The following is a 19,088-nucleotide window of genomic DNA, read 5'->3' on the forward strand; positions in this document are numbered from 1 at the left end:
CATAAAGGGGACCTCCTACATCTTAGAAATCATTTGAACCCTTGTAAAAATCTTGTCCCACTTGCAGACGTGAAGCCCCTGGAAATCTGGGTCGAGGAAGAACTTGCTTTAATACCAGACTCTATGATTTGCATTTCTTACTATGCCAATATAAAAGAAGCATTTGCCAAAATTTTATTGACCTACTACCACTCCACTGATATCATAAGCAGTGACCATACTTTATGTCTAATATTATCAATTACCAAGACAGACTAATAGGGCAATACTTTATAAATCTGAAGCCTCATGTAGCCTGCAGGTCTGCAGAGCAGCTACAAGCAGCAGCGTGAGCTGCTCCAAACCTGTGGCTGACAAGCTTGATAAGCAGTTACAAAGAAATGGCAAGCTAGAAACCAGAAGAAATTCACCTCAAAACAGTATCCTCAAAGATACTGGAAGTATGTTTTTTTTTTTTTTCTTCAGGTCTATGCAGCTCTGCAGTTATTTGGGAAACAAGTAGCATTTAGCCGGATATCTTAATTTTCTAGCATGCCACCCACCTTAGTGTGCAAACTAAAACAGTATTTTATTTTATGCCAGTCATTCTATGCTCCTATTCAGGTTTTGAAGCAAAAAGGGAAATAATAATAAAGTAGTTCTAGGATTGGGATATTGAAATTGTAACTGCTCGGATACATGCCAATCACAATTCACTCCTAATAAATACTTTCCTTTTAGTATTCCTATTGTCTACTTCACAGCGACTGCACAATATTTGGTTATTTTGTTGTTGTTTGGGGAAGGCAATGCTAGCCAATTACAGTATTAATATGCAGTGCTCATAATTAGCCTCAACCACCACTGTATCTCTTTAGAAGTGCTCACAGGTAAGCTGAAAGGATTTTGAAGGCAAAAAATATTACTAATTGAAACATTTCAAGGCTCATATCTTCCCTTTAAAATGTAAATTTAATCTTAGAATAAGTTACTTAATAATTATCTGAAATTTGAAAGAGGATTTGACTCTTCCTCCTGTACCAACTTGAAAGCGCAAAGCATAAATGCAGAGTTTCCAGGGCAAAGTCCTAAGGTCCTGGCTCCTCAAGATAGCAAGTAAGCCACCTTTCATTTCCTAAATCAGTATGTTCCAGCCTTGCTGCCCACACCAATACTTACTGTGGATTAGGAAAGGCAGGTACTGAGCAGAAGAGCAGTAATGGTTAAAGGAGATGCACTGCACACTGAATCAGCTGCTGCAGATTAAATAGTGAAGAACTTCTTTAAATTTAATCCCACAACCAGTCCTGTTCTTGCTGAAGTCACCGTGTACAGCTCTTCACAGGACAGACTAAGCATGGCTTGTCTCTGTCTGGTGGCGCTTACTTCACCCAAACCAGGATATGTATGGAAATCTGCAGTCCCATAAGTTGGTACATTCTCTAGCTGGGCAATGAACTAAAAGACGGTTTGTATTATTAATTTTTTGTTTCCTGAAATGGAACATGTACCATAACCACTAGTTTTTATTTAGAATGAACCAAAGGAAACAAAAAGGTGATTATCAGCTGGGGCAGAAGGCTGGGATGGAGAGGAAGGTTGGTGGAGGGGAGAAAGGAGATGTTGCTTCTCCTCTCCCTGACATTCCAAAGGTGCCCCAAGCCCTTCTCCTGCCTTCCCCCTGCACTCCCTTAAACCAGCATAAATCACTTCAAAAATCTGCCCAGTTGTCAAGCCACTAGTCTGAATTAGAGTGAATGGTCCAGCCTTGGTCACAGATGGGCCTGGGCCACAAGCACTGCTGGCCCCAAGAAGATGGTAAAAGAGATACCAAAAAGGAGCATCAACACAGGATATGGAATAAAACAAACCCATCTGCTGCCCAGCTGAGCAACTGAAAGAAAAAACAAACCCAGGGGGAAAAAAATGAGGTGAAAATCAGGGCAGATATGAAGGAGGAGGGATAGAAAAAATAGGAAGCTTTCAGAGCAAGAGACGTGGAAGGAAGCAGGTAGCCTGCAGACCACTTCAAGCGGGCTGCTGCCCTGAGAGACGTGGGCCGCACGGCCTTACCGCCATCTTCTTTCTCTCCTGAGGCACTGCCCTTCTGCTCCACGCAGCTACCAAAACGCGGTCAGGGAGTGACGCATCGCTCATAAAAGACACGAGCAGCTGCCTCACAATGGAAAATCGCCCAGCCTGATACATAGTACCACGCTGGTGAGGAAAGAATAACTGGAGATGCACCCCAGGCCCCGGAGGTGGGGGCAGAGGGGAAGCCATTTGGTCTTCCTGCTGAATGTGATCTGGCAGTTATTTTGCTTGCTATGAAGAGAAAGCAGCAGTTATTTTATTGATTTTTTTTTTAATACAGATGGTGTTTTTGTATTAAATTAATGAATACATAGCACACTGAGATATAAAATGTAAACTGCATGCACTGAAAAGGTTTTAACTTGAGGATGTATTGCTATTTTCTTCTTGTTTTAAAAATATTTTAGCATATTTCTGAAATGAATACTAGCCAGCTCACTGTGCTACAAATAATTATACAAAATCTAAAACAGTACCTTGTTCTAGCTATTCGGATGTCCTTTTTTTAAAAAAAAAACACCATGATTTACAGAAATCAAACACAGTCACATCCTGCCAGAAAACATTTTCATAACAGAGACAAGTCATACCTACAACAAATGCATCTGAAACAAGAGCTTGTCATCAATGCCTTTCTCTCAGCTCTTCTAGCCACACTAAGTAGTAGCACAGCACTCATGGATCACCTTCAGATAAGCCTGTAAATCCAGATGTTTCACACTCATTACACAAATCTCAACTTCCATCCTCCTCCTCCTTCTCCTTGTCCAAGTGCTACAACACCCACCCCCCCCTCACTCCAGGCAGCCAACCCAGCGTGAAACCATGATGTAACTTATGTTTTTTTTTGCATTGAAAAGCTTTAGGGACAAAACTTGGTTTGAACTGCCAGCATAGCTGAGATAAGGCTTTCAGGACTGGATATTACTGTGATAGTGTGTGTAGGGGAAAAAATAACATGCAAGAAAAGCTCAGGAAAATAGCCTGAAATCGTTGACAACGTATTTACTATTTAGAGATTACTAGCTATAAAAACTGCAAGAAACAGATAAACACACGCGATGGTAGACTAGTTTTCCTAATAAAAACAGGGAAAAAAGTAACGACACCTCTAAATAAATAGATTTATGCTAGTAAACATTCTAAGATGGGTACACTTATATCAACAGCAGAAGTGGAACTCAGTTAAAACCACAGAAGTAAAATTTTTAACACTGAAATAACAGATGCTCCTACCAATGCGAACAGGTGTCAGGGCTTGCTGACAAACCTCTGCCAACAAACATTTTGGGAAAAGTAAGCCCTTCATGTGAATTCCCGAAAGAGCTATGGCCTACCAGAAGAGAGAGCAAACAGCTTATTGTTCTTTTTCATTATATCCTTAATATGTTTTATGTGATAACTCCAAACTTATAACCTCTCATAAGAAGCAATCCACTACATCATTCTGAAGATCCATCTGCAGTAGCCAGATGGGATCTTACACAGTTAAAAAGAAAAAAAAAAAGTAAGGCAGTTTTAAAATTTTCTTGGTATTTTTAAACATTAAGTTTAGAATCAAAATGCTATTACTCCATATACTAACGTCATTATACAATACTGACATAAATGTAAACAGGCTACTAAATCACAGATTCCTTGACAAACTTTAAGACTGTTCTGTGCTGTATTTGAGAACCCACTGCAGCTCCTCTCACCGCCCTAAAGCATGAAGAAAAATATTGTCTACTGAAAGTATTTCAGCTGACTAGTCTGACTTTTGACTAGTCATTATTTTCTACCTCTCCATGCAGGAATTTTGACATTACACGTAATGTATTTTAGAAAACATTTTTCTGGTCCTTGGCAACCTACACATTTAAATTACTAATGAACATGATTTTATACTTATACACCGTTTTCCACTCCTATTATCAAAGATTTCTTACTTTATTAACTACAGATGTAAGATTTTAACAAGTCAGATGCAAGTTTTAAGATCAGTTACTGCAAAGTACTAAAATCACCACTCAGATTATGCCTAAATTTTACTAGGAAATATAGGAGCAAAGTGCTTTACCAGGATCAGGAATATCCTATTTGGATATGGTATTTGGATTTCTACATTTCTTGTCGTTAAATGATTGGATATTATTTTAGGGATAGCAGTGACTACAGTTTTTACTACACCTGTTGTCATAATTTCAGCCTATGTGTGATTTGAAATACAGCCACACTATTAACCTTTAGCAATCCAATAAAATTAGCTTGTAGTCAGCCGCCTAATTGCATTGGTTGTATTTTACTATTCACGTGTGACAATGAAAATAACAAACTGAAACATCCTTTTCCTTTACGTGAATGAAGAAATTTACAATATTCCCATTTCCCCACTCCTTCAAAAGAGCTTTCAAAATCTTTCTTTCAAGAGTGTTTCAGGACAGAAGAAAAAACAAACATTTGAGTGCTTGTGATCAATTATGAAGTATGAAAGACAGAAGATGCTTCAGAAAACAGTAAGAACTCTTTCAGCAAATGGCTTTTTCCCCTTTTGCAAAGCTTTCATGGCACATGCAATTAACAGCACCATAATCCATAAAACAAACAAACAAACATTTTGTTACTAACCAGAGAAGGAGCAAGCAAAAGCAAGGTATTACATGCATTAAATACAAACAAGATGTCTGTTTCACAGAACTCTACTTCAGTAGACAGCAAATTTTACAGATGTTTGTAATAAGGATATTTAAAAAATGCAAAAAACTGATTGCTAGTTTTGTATATACCACCTCATTGCAAACTAAGTTACTCTTGCAGGTATGTGAAGACCTGCTAGTGCTGTAGCTGTGACATAGCATGGAATTTGTCTACAGAGCAACACGTCTCATTACTATAACCTTCTGCAACACGAAAACATACAGGTGCTTATTTCTGATTTTATAGCATGTTACATATTAAGTTATTACAGCAGCTCCTGGCATTCCTGTACTAGAGCCGTAGAGCTGTCATTTCCACTATGCACTCTGTTTCTCAAGCATTCATAATTTTGCAGTTATAATTCACATCTGGCTGGGATTTGGTATTCTAGTCATCTTGCATACAAATTTCATCTTTAAAGGTGGAAAAAACAGCTTCAGATTTCTTCCAGCTTGTTAACTTTAAGAGACTAAGCTATTTTAATAATTGGTACTAATATTTCAATTTGTAATAATTTTTAAACAATTAATGCTTTGGCCTAGCAGTCTGGATTCGTGGTTTCCGAACTAAACTGTACCAGAGTTAAACTGGCCTTCTTTGGTAGCTCTGTACTGGAACGTGCAACTGGTAGCACTGGGATGTGTCTTTGCAGAGACATCCAAGTGCAACAGGGATGGATGCTCTCAACTAACTAGCTCACACTCTCTTAGAGGAATCACAGAAAATTCTAGGTTGGACATGGTGACCTTGAAGGTCTTCTCCAACCACAATACTTGGGGACACTGATCCCAATTTTGCAGCAGGATACAGAAACTCCACAGGTTCAGACTTCATATCCTATCAGTGACCTCCAACAGGTTTCTTAACTAAGTTCACGTTGCATGGAGAACTTTAGCTGCCACAATGCACAAGTATTATGATAAAGTCTAATTAAGCACTCCTCAAACAACACTTACATACATATAATATGTTCTAACAATGCTAAGTGTGCTCTGAGTGATGTAAGGACTCTGATCTTATGAGACTAAATCTAAGTTCCTTGCAGGTTTTCTGTTAATAGACAAAACAGCCCACAGCCACAGAGGTTTTAGGTATGGGTATCTGAGGCTACAGGAAACAAACAGTAGTATCTTTTATTGTCTTCTCTTTGGCATGGCTCAGGAAATTACAATAAAATATCAGAAAAACAAATATATGCAGCTAACATATCATGCATATTCACTCATTTGATATTGGTTTGCTTAAACCACAGATGTGTAATTACACTGATTCCATAAACTGTGTATGCACTATCAATATTAAATACTAAAATCTTCTACGTATTTTAGTACAGATGAAACTTTGGTTCCCCTTTGCTGGGATTATTGCTTTTCCTTGCACTGGCACATCAACTTACACTATACATAAGGTACGGAGGCAAATTCATCATGTGGAAGAACGTATCTTCTTAAAATTTGCTTTTCAAACCACAGCATGGATACTTCAGAGAAAAGCATGTGTTATTATTGCTATTTTGCTATAGGTACATTTTCATAACTGCTCAGACCAATAAGCCAACTCTCCTTCCACCAAGTCAGCAAGGGTTTTACCACAGGAGATTCTTACAAAAGCAACAAAGTCCCTGTGTCACCTCAAAGCATGACATATCCTAAAGGCTGGCCACAGTGAATTGCCCATTACCTGTTTGGCTATGCCAAGTCAATAAATATTTTCCCTTTCTCCGTTTTAATGCTGCTGAGGTAGGGAAGAGTTAACCAGAGTTATCAGTGACAAAGACAGAAGTTCTGTCTGCAGAATTAGATCAGAGGTCTGAGGCAGCATTTGAATGAAAGAGGGAGCCGTAAATGACTGATTAATAGCTCGGCTGGCAAATTCCATTATTTTACAAAACTTTAGCTTCTATGCGCATCATTTTCTTTTAAGAACAGAGTAATGGTAGGTGTTTAGAAGGAGATGTAGCTTCGTTCAAACCAAAAAGCTTGCTAGGTCATTTGTCTGCCACAGAGAGATATTGAATCAATTTATTTAGTGTGAGTTATAATTGACATAGGAGTAGTGTGCATTTCTTTAGGCTCTTCAGATGGGTAGCCAAAAGGGAGTATTTACACATTTTTTTTTCAACCAACTTAAAATCCAATTGCAGCAATTTACACTCAGGAATATCACGGTACAAAGGTTTATTACTTTCAGGATGGTATGTGTGCAGAAGAACTTGATTCTATCAACTAAGACGTATATCACGCAGATCCACACCCAGCAGAAAATACATCAAAACTTTTGATGCTGATTAATCATCTCACGAAAGGAAACGTGATCACTAATATGAGCCACAATATTTTCAAGTATTTCAAAAAATGAGGAAATGTCCATGAAAATGAGGCAGAGCTGAACTTTTTTTTTTTTTTTTTTAAAGCTGATTTCACTGGTATAGGAGCAACAAATCTTGCAGGAATGGCATGTGAAAGGCAGTTACACATGCAGCCAGTCAAGCAAGATGCATGCTGAAGGGGAACTAGCAGTTCATATTCTTTTTTTTTTTTTTTTCTTTTTTAATAGATCTCATGATCCTAAATTAAGAGCTATGTGACAAAGAAACCTGGACGCAAAAGCATAATACGGATGTCCCTAAAGCTGCAAGTGAATCTGTGGCATGAAATGTTAGCAAAGTTGAGATAAGTGATATCTTTTAAGTAAAGTGGGACATCTGCTCCAGGTCAGGACCACACTGAAAAGGGTTCTCTCCCTGACAGCCCAAGAAAAGACCTCCAACATGACAGAAAGAACAAAGAAATCCAGATCTAACTGAGATGGTATGTGGAAAAAAAAAAAAAAAAGACTCTTCTACAGGATGAATTCATATTTAAGTTCGCACTGTTATGCTGAAAAGTGTTAATGGCTTTTGACAAACTCAAATTTGTTTAAAGCAGATGGGTGCATCCCTGCAACCGCCTTTGCTTTGCTCTTTCCTTCTTACCCCTACCATGATGAGCCTGAAGCGCAGAACAGGATCAGTTCAGCCTGAGTGCAAGCACTTGCATACAAGCATCAATAACCTTTAAGTGATAGGTTTTCCTGCCTTAATCTCTGTGTCTGACAACCAGCGCTCTGCCCAGTAACCCCACCCAAGGCACGGAAGGGTGTATTGGGAACAGCCGCTGGTCCATGTGACACGAACTTTAGTGGAAGGGGATGTGCACTGCCGTGATGCTCGCACCGTGTGCCAGCAGAGCCAGAAAATGGACCTTGGCTTGCTCTCCTTCTTAGTACAGACATAGACTATGCCTCTGTCTCTTCTTCCACAACCTGATTTTACTCCCTACAGTGAGACCTGGCTGGTCTCTTCTCTCTTCCTTGCCCTCTTCCACCATACAGGAGGCTTTGGGAGAACTGAGGAAGGAGGGAGCACCTCTGGGGTGCTACCAGCAGCACAGCACCCTACACCTACACGCAGCTCCCAACAGGAATACAGAGCTGAACTTTTCACATAATAACACTTTGCCAGCCTTCTGGGTTTATTGACATCCAGGGCCTTTTACCTACTGAATTCTATGACACTTCTTAACAGTTTCTGGCACGGATTAGCTATAATGTTAAAAAGTCACTGTGTTACAGCCCTAAACACAGGTTGAACATCAGCCAGCTGAGTGCAGGGGACTCCTTCCCTGGTTAAAATGCAAACCTGCATACATGCATGCATACCTTGTTTCAGACTAACACATCTCAGTCTAAAAATTATGTTAATAAAGGTTATAATTTCTGTATGGACTATACCCAATAAACCCGATTCCAGGGAACTATGGCAATTCTGTCTGCTAAGAGAGGGCCCACAGTCTGTTCTCATACTTCTTAGTAAACACCTTTACGTAGTTCATCACATGCAAGTTTAACAGTGACCGTGTTTAGCACAAGAACATGCATGGGAACTCCACCCACATATAACATTGCACGTAATAAGAAAAAAATCGAAGAGGATATTCTAGCCCCACTCTGCTGTGCTGCAGAGAGAAACCCGACACTCCAAAAGACCCACTTCTTACCTGGTTTTTATGGGGTACACATGCACCACAGGAAACAAAGGCAGATATTCCTGCTTTTGTTCAGAAGGCAGACAACATACAAGCAAGATAAAGCAGCTCAGCTCTACCCGGTTTCACTGAGATCACTGCGAGCAAAACCAATTACCTCAAAGGCAAAAACATAAGTTTGTCTGATGTAGGTTTTTATTTTTATTCTTTTTTCACCTCATGTAATTGATTCTGCTGCTATGGGTCTGATCAGCAGTAAATTAGGATTAAGTAGAAAGAGCTAGGATGAGGGGGTAATGTAAAAGCTGGAGGGCAGAAATGAGAAAAGAGAATTGATAAATAATATACAGGTCTCTTCTGTGAAAAGCTGGCAGAGCTGCTGAGGAATAAGTGGAAATACTACCCAAATGGCACTGATAGAAAAAATCAGCTGGGGAGAAGGTTTTTACACCCAGAGAGGAACCAACTGTCTGAGAAGTCAGTTTGAGATTCCTTGACCTCAGGGGAAAAAGCAAATGGTAAATACAGGGGATCTCACACAAAATAAGAAGTCGTAGGGCTTGCAGAATAAGACTATTTGAGATGCTCTGAAGATGCTTATTTCATGTCATGAACCTTACTGTGTGATTTGGAGAAAGGACAGCTGTTAAGAAGAAACTCTCCTGGCAATGAAATATGTGCCAGGCTCCATAAACCAACATGGTCACGAGGGGAACAAATGAAGAGGAAGATGGGGGAGGAACAGAAAATTTCTTTGAGGTACTTCTGGGCTTTGAAAAAGACTCTAATATTGACAGTGATTTTTGGCACGCTTGTCAAGGAACATTCCGAGCCTCTTCATCACAATATCCATCAGCTCCCTGCTTGTCTCTTAGTTGATAGGAGAGATCTTGAGATTCGGTATCATTACAAGACAATGGACAGGCCTATCTGTGTGACAAACTTCTTGGAGTTACCTGATAAATAAGGAAGTTTGACAGGAGAAGACAGAACTACATTTTCAACCTCTGGCTCTATGCGTGTACCTTCAAAAGACTGGTGTTCCACATGGGTACACAGAAACACACATGGAGACTCTTCCCACTGTGGCAGAACACGGGGTAAGTAGCAGGAGAGTGCTAAGGAAGAAACAAGAGTAACTAACGAGCAAGAAAATAAAACTCCTTATACTACAAGGGGAAGGTACAATTCCACCATACAGGCAACCAGATCAACAGAGCATGTCCGTGAGGAGCAAGGTGTGCGTGAAAGCAGAGACCCTCCCTCCATCTGGATGCTCTGCTTTCAAAATTGCTCTTCTGAGAACAAGCAGCCACCACCTGAACATAGCGTTAAGAGAAATACCCCAGCAACTGAGGAAGAGCATCAGGTACTTCTAGCTCAGTCCAGCTCCCAGTTTCATCAGCAAACTTTTGCAAAAAACAACCTCGGGGAGCCAAATGGTTGGCTCCCTGAGGTTGAAACTAAACAGTGAGTACGCAGTGTGACTACAGTTCAGGGCTAAAGACCACACCAACACGTTGCTTGCAGCTGGCAACTTTAAAATCTTATCGACTGAATATGAAGTAAAAGCTACTAGAAAAGTAACGGCATACCCAGGCATAATGCTGGTTTAAAACAAATTGTGATGAGACACAACTCTGAGTTTTACCAACTCCAGAGACAGAGGTGATGACAGGACAAATCTTGAGCTCTTCTTGGAGATGACCTACATGTTGAAGAATAAAAGATCATCATTCACAAAGTGGAAAGTAAGTACACTTATCTTCAAAACAGCAACATCTGATCAAAACTTAGGAACCAAAGGCGTAAGAGCCACGCTCAGCCATAAAACAATTAATATTTACTCTCTCAAAAAATGAGACTTCCATCAATTGTGCTGACTTATTTTCCATAACCTCCAGGATGTTACCATTACAAAAAGTGCCTTGACATGCAGATGATCTTTTTAGTCCTTAGTTTTTTGTTTTATTTTTGCATCTAGATACACCACCTCAGTCCACACAGTCTTTAAAAATCTTGCAGATGGTTCTTCCATCAGTGCATAGCAGCCATGTGACCAAGCTATATATACACTTAAAAAAAAAAAATTCTTTTAATCTTTTTTTATAAATCATTCCCTCTAGCCTCCAGTCATTCTTAATGCTCTGCTATGAGCTTCAGCCAATTAACCTATATCTTAAGGTGTTCAAATTTAGATCCAGTTTTCATGTTATGGCCTTCCCTTTTATTTTGTACATTTGTTTTAAAATTCCCTTAATAATTATGGCAATGCCTGTAAAGAGAGCACTGTAAGAATTACCACCTACTACCGAGGCATCTTCAAAGCCATAAATTTAGGCTTATATTGTTTGTTGCAAACCAGCGTAGTTTTAAACCAAACAAATAAAGAAATTCTTGAATGAGAAAACATAGCTAAAAAGAAGGGAGGGGAAGATGGGCACTTTAGAGTACTTTGATTAAATACGTAAATTAATGGACAAAAGCTGAAATTTCACTTTTGTGAGCTTTTAAGGCATCAGTATTGACTACCATCACCAAGCATAACAGACATTGGAATTTAAACACTAGTTACACATTTTCTAAACTATTTGTTTCCAGCTTAGCCACAGGCCTCCCATAATTTGTCTTTATAAAAACATAAATACACGAACACTAAAACAAACAGCATCCCTGCTGCTAAGGCTGAAAGTTGGCTCGTCTGTCCTCATACTAACTTAGAATAAGTTTAAAGAGCAGCAGAATAAAGCCTTTCGTGAATAGAAAACAATGATATCATTAAGAGATTCTTAAAGGCAGATATATAATAATCAACATTAAGGTCACTTTGACATTTAGAGATATTTCTGTACCACCCAAGCTGAAGGATACGTTGGATACATTCGAGGTACAAAAGTTTGCCACTATTAAAAAAGTACATTTCCATTTTCAGACTCTAACTCATTAGCTGTAATTAAGAAAAATCAGATTTCAAAGCAACACGAGGAGATTATGGTAGTGCTACTTGAAGTACTCTCTGGAAGGGATAAAGGCAGCAGAGAGGTGGCTGTCATAAAATAGCCAAATGGCTTTTTCCACCTCCATCAAGGTCACTTTACTGATGATGTGCTCAATAAGATGATAATGCATTTAACCACTTTCCTTGCATCTGACTTCGACCTTATTGCAAATCCAAATGGCCTTGTTTAACTACCCTGGCCTTTCAACATTTCCCTGAACAAAGATAATTAAGGAGATATACTGCCCCCTACTATCACAGGAATTGAAAGACAAATAAACTTTTAAGAGCGCAGCCAGGTGTCTATTGCATTAATGTATAATGTTTGAGCAGGGGGTAAAATGAAATAATGGTTAAATAATTATAAAAGGTTGATGAAGTTAACTTTGTTACATAAAGCAATTCTGTTTTATTTAAAAGAAAGCACATAAAAGGTTTTCCAGACTACTTTTTACAACTCCCTGGACAACAGTCTTTTCTTTAACGCAGTTTCTGGCTAAGAGGAAAAACGTTCTGCAAAAATTAACAACTCAAAAATTTCTGCAGGTTGGGAAATGACTGTAATTCATACACTGGTACAATTACATCTGGGTTTATGAAAAAGTAGGTCTACACGATTAAACAAAGACCTGCTCTAATAAAAGTATTTCTATTCTTTTTTTTTTTTTTCCCCTTTGTGTGTGGTCAGCAACTATACTAAAGATGCAAATTGAAATAGTTTAAAAATCAGTTACGACAGTTTGGAAGCTGATGGTAATGTTTTATCATGGTTTATACAATGATGAAGAATGACCAAATGCTCCTGATCTATAACAGCAGTTACTTTCTTCTTCAATTTGTATTCATATGTATTTTGGCATCCCACAGCATTCTCCGGAGCACTAAGTCTTCACACCAAGAAAAGAAAAACAAAAACAACCCACGTCAATAGCACTTGGACTCGCAACAACTGAAACTGGATAAAAAGAATGAAAAACCAAGCAAAACAGTTGGATGTGCTTTTTTGTAGTCACATGCAAGAGCTCTTATTTTGGATTAATCTCTCCTTTTTTTTTCTTCTTCTAAATCTCTTTCTCTTTTAAGCATTTTTGAAATTCTGCTATAGAGGTCTGAATCCTCTGTGAGAGCCAGAAAGAGGCAGAACAGCAAATTGTATCAGAAAGATAAAACCACGTAACTCACTACTGACATGATACTAGAGATGTGAGCTTACTGCTACTGCAAAAATTGCTCTTTTGCCACAGAAAATAAAGCAGGCAAACTTGTTAATCACATTTAAGCAGACTTTTACCACAACCCAGATCTTGGGAAACACCAAGAATATCTACCCTTGCTGTTTTTTCAGGCCACATTACATTGAGTTGTACAGGTAGTTTGCTTTAAATTTCAGAGTTTAGGTGTTTGGTTAAATCTTTTACCAAAAGATTTCTCAAACCAGCCTCAAATTTCAAATTCTGAATATACTAGAATATAAACTGCCTGTAAATTTTCCTTCTAATACCAAATACAAAAATCAGTGTTTTGAACACGACCGATTACCACATCAAATAACTGAAGTTTGTAATTATTCTTATGTTATTGGCAGGCAAAATCTCTTCCATGGCATATAACAAACCAAAAGCAAACCTGAAGTACCTCTCCAAATTGTAACCAAAACCCCAAACCACTGTTTGTTTCCTATATATACATCCCACTAGGATGCTATACTGTTTCTAGATATCCTAATTCCACCAGTTTCTTAGATTTAAAGGGCTTGTTTTGTAAAGTCTCTAACTTTACAGCAGTTTAGACAAAACAGTTACTTCCATTTCCATAAACAGCTGCCAGCCAACCCCAAAAGAAGACTACACAGCTTGCTCTTACCCACAGCGAATTTTGAAGTTTTCCTATATAATTGCACTTCCAATTCTTTCAATATTAGGCAAAGAAGGTGAGTGATTATTTTCCATTCATTATGTTTCGGCCACCTACCTAGTCTATACAGAGTTTAACAGATGTGAAGCTTTCTAAAGGAACAGAAGTGCCATTTTTTTTCCATTCGTCCCTAACTTTTAAAAAGCTTACATTACTTCAGTTGGAAAACTAAAGAAGCATTTTATGTGTTATTTCATCATGATTTCTTACTTCATATAAAAATCTTCAAGTGTTTACACCTAACAGACATATAAACCTCCCAATCATTAGTGAGGTCAGCAGCTCACAGTATTGAGTCTCTACAATAATCACTGAACATACAGAATCCTCCTTGCTATTCTTTAATGCATATAACTACCTCTTCAGGCAGTCTCTAAAACCGATACAGAGTGAAGCCTCTAAGATAGGAAAACCAACTTATCTCATTTGTGAAACAATAAAGTGCAATATTGTTTTCTCACATTACTGCTAAAATGACTACGTTGTATAAACTGCACCTATTGTGACCCCTTAATTTTTCCTTGTTTAGGTCAGAAAGTGAACTAAGATGCAAAACAAGTTCCAGAAACCGAAGTTGTAAAGTCTGATCTCATAATTGCTTATCAGATCATTTCAGTAATTTGGTAAGTCCTGATAAACCTTCACACATGCACATCAGACATGCAAGAATACAGCTCAAGAGAAGTCTTTAGCTCGGGTCAGCTTATACCATGCACTGATGGGTGCTCCGCAACATTCTCGTTGCGGATGTTTAAAATGAACACATACCTAACATTTCACCTTTTTATAGCACTAATCATCAAAGCCATTTTCAAATAGCTACCGCTTTAGCTGGTTTTCTTCAAAAGAAAAAAAATAATCCATACTGCATGGAATGTACTACATCATGTGTCTTCAGTTCTACTCGGAAAGGTTAGAAAGTACAAATGACAAGTAAGCCAAAAAGTCTAAACAAACATTGTATGTTTTTGTGAAGGTTATGTTGTTGATATTGCCTGCTAAATTGTAACATACCCTTTTGATAACTCCTTGGAAGAAAACACTGCATTGTGACATATATTAGGCCATTCTCCTTCTATGTGCAGAGCGATTAATAAAAAATTTTGTAACATCTCAGAGGTAGTTAGCAAGTTAGCTGTTTGACAGTTGTGAACCCCACTGCGATGGACGGAAAATGGAAAGCCACATTTTCTGTTCTGGTTTGAACACCTTCCCTTTCCCATGTCTTACTCAAACACTTCCATCTCAACTCAGCAGAGTGTGTATTGAAAGATTCTTCTTTCTAAGAGAAACAGGGAAAAGTGACCTAAGGAGGCTACGTGCACGCCACCAAGAAGTTCAAGGAAACAAACCTGGTTTATGGAGAACGATTATGCAAATGTACACATTCTTATCTTAATGACAGCCTGTATTTAACATCAGGAAATCACCTCCTTGCATCTATTAAGCAATTAAAACACTAATGGATAGGTGACTCTTGCCATCCTCAGTAACTTTTCCACACATTCTCAGTGAATTTATTCTGCGGACTGGGAGCTTTGGAGGGAAGGTGATTCCCTTCCTCTCCCTTCATTGTTCTCTACCTTCAAAGCTGGTCACAGCTCGAAAGCAGCTCAGGCTTTGTGTGAGGGTTTGGTAGTTCATATCCTAAGCCCCTCCTGTTGTTGAAGTATCTGAAGGCAGGGTTTCTCCAGCTTTTCACAGCAACAGCCAGAAAACAGGAGCAAAGTTAACAAAGAAGAGCTACCACTGCAAAGTGTCAGGTTTGTTTACTGAAGTAAATCATTATTCCTCCAAACCTTCAAAGTTCAAATCTTTTTGTTTAATAAACTGTTAAAACAATGGTAAATGGGATAAGTAAGGCGAACATAAGCTAAGACAGCTTAAAAAAAAAAACACGCAAAACCACCAAACACCACCAAACACGCAAACCACCAAAACAACAAACCACACACTCCACAGGCAGATGGGCAGTTCACATTCAGGTTCATGTGATTTAACAGAGAAAAACTAAGATGTAGCGGGCACAAAAGCTGCAACGGTACATTCATGCACTGGAGTACAAAGATTATGACTTCAAATAAACGGAGCTGCTGACGTACCTTTCTCAGTTTTTTTTTTTTTTCCCCAAATCCTTCCTTAAAGTCTACTCTAGCAATTAACAAACAGGTCTCCGGATGGCTCGCTCAAACATTTAAAGCTGGGGAACAAAAGGTTTATTTTAAAAAAGCAAACCTTGGCTAGTACAACTCCAGACGTGAATCTGCTTTCAATTACTGAAAGTATTTCCACTTCAGTGGAAAAGGATCAAATCTTCAGCTACACCATCTTTAGGCAACGAATTTGATTACGTTAAGCTTTAAGGCTGCGGACTGATTTGGTGACACAGCCGTGTGCTCGATGCGTAGCGTTTGCTAGGTGTGTGGAGAAGGAGCTCGCGCCGGCAGTGGAAGGCAGGCGGGGATGCGGCCGCTCGCAGCAGCACCGCGCTCCCCCAGCACAGCGCAGCGCAGCGCAGCGCAGCTCGCCTTTCTCTCCTTCAGGTGCCTACACGAACGTCAAAGATCGCGCTAAACTCCAAACGAAGCGCTGCACGGCTCCGTATGAATTCAGCCAGGCTGATTTTTTTTTTTTTTTCGTCGCGGTTTTGTTTGCAGAATTTGCCCGGTGGTAAAGTTACGTTTTTCTTTAGAGACTTTTGAACCAGCGACCCGCCCCCCCGCCAGAGCAGGTATCGGAGCCTCTGCGAGGCACAGGAATTAGGAACACTTCGTAGTTTGGGTTGTTGGTTTTTTTTTGTTTTTTTTTCCCATTATATAAGAGTTAGCTCCAACAGGGAGACGCGACACTTCGGGTACAAATTACGGAAATAAAATATACAGAAAATAAAATTAATAATAATAATAATAAAAAAACACACTAATAAAAACTTCTCGCCTCCTCCATCCCTGATCTCTAAAGCCGACCCCACCGCACCCGCGGCGAGCACCGGGGGGAGAGGCGGCTCCGCTCCCGGCTCCGCTCCCAGCTCCGCACCGCTCCGCTCCCGGCGGGGCTGCCCGCGGAGCCGGGGAGGAGCCGGAGGAGCCCGAGCCGCCCCGCGCAGCCCCCCGCAGCCCCGCGCCCACCTCCGCCTCGGCTCCCTCCGCGCCGCTCCGCGCCGCCGCCCGGCCCCGTCTGTGGCGCCGCGCCCGGCGGAGCCCCGCTCGCCCGCGGCCCCGCGCCGCCGGCCGCCGCGATAGGCTGAGCCCGGCCGCCGCGACTCCCCGCCGGGGAGCGGGGGCTGGGCCTGGCGCCGCGTAACCCTTTCGCGGCCGGGGACGGCGACGTCGAAGGGGCTGGGGAGGGCTCCGGGGGGAGGCACGGAGAAGGGGGGGGCCCGGCCCGAGCCCTACCTCCGGCCCCCGGCGCCGCCCGCGGAGCAGAAACTTGCCGAGGCGCAAACTTCCCCGCGGAGCCGCTCGCCGCAGCGAGGCGGGCGGGAAGGAGACGGGGCCGGCGCGCACCGGGGGGCGTCCGAGCCCCGCTACCTCCTGAGGGGGACGGGGAGACCCCCCTCGGCCCGGGGCCGGACCGGGAGCCCCGCCCGGGTGGCGGCACAGCGGCCATGGGGCCTGCCCCCCACCCCGCTCCACCTGCCCTTCAGCCCGAGTGCACCCACACACACACCTCTGTCGCCCACTTTCTGAGTTTTTCCTCACACGCCACTTGACAAATTCAATAAATTGAATAAAATTAAAGCTTGCTCCTTGTGAAAGCCTCGGGGTTGCGGCCTGCTTGGACCGGGCGCAGAACCACATGCGGTGGTGCCCTGTGTGTGGCGGTGGCCGTAGAAAGCTGTCAAGTATTCGGTACACACCACGGCGCTCCCTGTACTCACCCCTGATTTCCGAGGTGCTGCGGAGAGCCAGAGTGACTGGGTGGCTAGGAAATCTGCGGCTGCAAAGGCGCGCGTTCGAAACAGAATATCCTACTTTCAGCTGGTAACCGAACTGAAGTTAGTGCCCCTATCGTCAGTGAAAGAATCGGGAAAAAAGAAGATTATTTATTACCCCCCCCCGCGCAACACCCTTGAAAACATTTGCGGGAACGATATCCCCAACGTTACTCTCAACATCACCACACAAAGAATCTTTTTCTGGGTTGCCTTAGAAAGTACACTGGTACTCAGCAGTTCCCACCAAACCTCTCGGATCAAGCTTTTTTCACCTCGGACCCCTGCTAATGCTGACTAGCCTTCACTCTCCTCACCCTAGCACAAGATTTGTCCCTGACACGGTCCAAGTGATCCCAGCAGCTACTCAGAAGCCACATTTTGCCAAAAATCGGTCGAGATATTGTTAATGACTACAAAATACCCCCAGGGAAAATAATACCTCTCCAGATTTATGTTTCAGCAGTGTTATGTAGAACGCTGCAATGAAAGCACATGTTTTTAGATGTATTATTCATAAGAAATTTCATAATATTCAAAAAAAGCTTATACAATTAGGACTTCCACGTGCTCACTTGCAACTTCCAAGAGAAACATAGACTACACAGACTGAAATAGTATTATTCTGTGAAAAGGGGGAAAATAATAAGCTAAGTAGCCAAGTCCTGATGATGGCAGTCTTGGCTGACAATGGGGAAAAATCCTGAAAAAATGCACAACAGCACTAACACTATGTTGAACTGAAGCTCTTCAGTCAGAGACGCAACAGACTACATGCCCTTTGACTTAGCACAAAGGAGAAACTGTAATACAGTCACCGTTGACTTACACTTTGCTCAGACTTCAGGGGCTTGTGCTGCAAATTGGAAGCTTTTTGCAGTTCACGTTCTGGACAGACTCTCACATCTGTGAGAGCTGCAACACTGGCCAAGGAGAGAGGTACGAGATGAAATCACGAACGAACAGAGCCAGTTAAGGAAGCAAGTCTCTAGCAAGGCCACAGCAACACTCACGCTCTCTGTGGCTCTTCCAAGAGGTCCAGCTGTAATAAATGAGGTATTAGATCACGAAAATACTATTTTCCAAACCGCTTGAATGGAATACCTACAGATAAGCATTTTCTGCCTTTGGAGAAATCTACTAAAGAGGTAATTAATTCAGGCATATAGCCCTACAGATCTTGAAAGAAAGAGGAATGAGAACTCAATGCTTGGCATCGGCTCATGCAGAAGTCTAAAGCCCATCTGAGAATCACATCCCTCAGCAGATGCCTGTACTTGTATCCCGATCCAAAAGACTGTCGGGGACTTGTGCAGGAAGCAGGACATGGGGTCTTCCAACAGTCAGATGCCATGCAGGCTTGAGGTACTTAGAGCAATCCTTTTAAAATTAAAGCTGCCTTGTGACGACCAACCTATACATTCTATACCATTTTCCTACAAATATGTACAACCGTACATTCAATAGA

General features: G+C 41.1%; 1 protein-coding gene across 1 annotated transcript in view; it reads right to left on the reverse strand.

Annotated features, from left to right (window-relative positions):
* TENM3 (teneurin transmembrane protein 3) overlaps window positions 1-16,968 on the reverse strand; it is a 242,730-nt gene extending 225,762 nt beyond the window's left edge. Inside the window, exon 1 of the mRNA XM_080590723.1 lies at window positions 16,815-16,968. The gene's annotated coding sequence lies outside the window, so the exon portion shown is untranslated. The remainder of the gene's footprint in view (window positions 1-16,814) is intronic.
* Between the last annotated feature and the right edge of the window lie 2,120 nt (window positions 16,969-19,088).

The sequence above is a fragment of the Anser brachyrhynchus genome (genome assembly GCF_964034855.1).
Source record: "Anser brachyrhynchus genome assembly, chromosome: 4".
Lineage (NCBI taxonomy): Eukaryota > Metazoa > Chordata > Aves > Anseriformes > Anatidae > Anser > Anser brachyrhynchus.